Source organism: Octopus sinensis, linkage group LG7 (genome assembly GCF_006345805.1).
Source record: "Octopus sinensis linkage group LG7, ASM634580v1, whole genome shotgun sequence".
In the NCBI taxonomy this organism is placed as follows: domain Eukaryota; kingdom Metazoa; phylum Mollusca; class Cephalopoda; order Octopoda; family Octopodidae; genus Octopus; species Octopus sinensis.
The window spans coordinates 60066055-60067871 of record NC_043003.1 but is presented as its reverse complement, the minus strand read 5'-3'; positions in this window follow the sequence as shown (position 1 = coordinate 60067871).

Sequence of the window (1817 nt, the reverse complement as noted above, 5' to 3'; positions counted from 1 at the left end):
AGCGAGATGTAATTTGAGAAGACCGCCTTTTACATGGATAAGTGTGAGCATTCCTATATGCTATGTTGGATACGTTTGCTGTTCGCTTGGTATGTACAGATGTTCATTTTTATGTGTTCTGATTATGTTTTCACTGATGATTGGAGAGTGTATTATGGCACGCTAATCATGAAATTATTAATGATTTGCGACAAAATCTGTTTTTAAGAGGTGGCTTCCAAGTTGCATTCCCCCGTTTTCGGTGTGGTATATATCTATTAAAGTAGTTTGACTCCAGAGTCCCATTAGAGCGTGAGGCATTTACATGTAGTAATAGCCCTTATATAATGTGTGTGTATATATATATATATATTTGTAAAAAAGAAGTTTGAAAACGCCACTATATTAGATAAATTTTAATTTTCTTAGGAATTTTACATGTTTCGGTTCTTGAAAAAACGAACCTTATCAAAAATATTTTAAAAAGTTAAATGTAATAGAAAAGTTCATAATTTCTAATACACTTAACTTTTTAAAATATTTTTGATAAGGTTCGTTTTTTCAAGAACCGAAACACGTAAAATTCCTAAGAAAATTAAAATCTATCTAATATAGTAGCGTTTCAAACTTCTTTTTTACAAATATATACCCACCCGTATACGATCTACACTTATTATAAATGTATATATATATATATATATATATATATATATATATATATATATATATATATATATATATATATATATATATATATATATATATATATACATATATACATACATACATACATACATACATGCATACATACATACATACATACATACATACATACATACATACATACATACATACAAATGCTTATATATCCATGTAAAGGGTGGAATTCTCAAATTACATCTCGGTGTATATATACATATATATATATATATATATATATATATATTGCACTTCACTTTTTAATCGCCGATTAAAGTTTAAGGAGTTACACAATCATTCAATTATGAGTGCATTACAGCTTATGAGAGAAACGGCTGCAAGCTAATATAGTTCGTGACAATTTCTCATTCCTTTGACTTATACGCACAAACACACACACACACATACACACACACACACACACACACATACAGACATACTCACACAGACACTCACACACACATATATTTATATGTATATATATAAATATGTGTGCGTTGTAGAGTTGCATTATTTTGTCTTTTGTGATAACATTTAATGTTTTTTCATATCAAGTATAACTGGTAAGGTTGATTGTAATTCTAATAGGTCGTTTACTTCGCTAGAAATAAGAACAAAATCTTTCTTATAATATTTTCCAAACTTAGAAATAGCCTGGTGTGCCTTGAGCATAGTTGAAACATTTTCGGTTGTTCTTTCTGATAAAGGTGACGTGCTAAGACAACTTATGTAATGCAGCTCACGATACACTACGTTTGAATAAAAGGATGGATGATCATATTTGGAGAACATTTGAACAGACATTTACTCCGTTGAAGTTAACATGTGGCTATAACATTTCACCAACATTATAGTTTCGTTTCTCCTCAGAAGTCACTTTACTTCCTTCACCCAAAACTAAAAAGCTTCGGTTTATTAAGGAAAATAAAGTGCTTTTCTTTTGTGAAATAGATTTTTGTCAAAAGAGGGGTAAATAATAGAATCGGTACGGTTGTTGGATATAATTCACGCCTTGCAATAATTTCTTCAGCTCTCACAGCTCAAACCGTAACGAGGACAACTTTACTTCATATCATTTTGGTGCTAGTCTAGGACAATGTATTAGAGGAATTGCTACCGCGTCGGACGTGATCATTTAT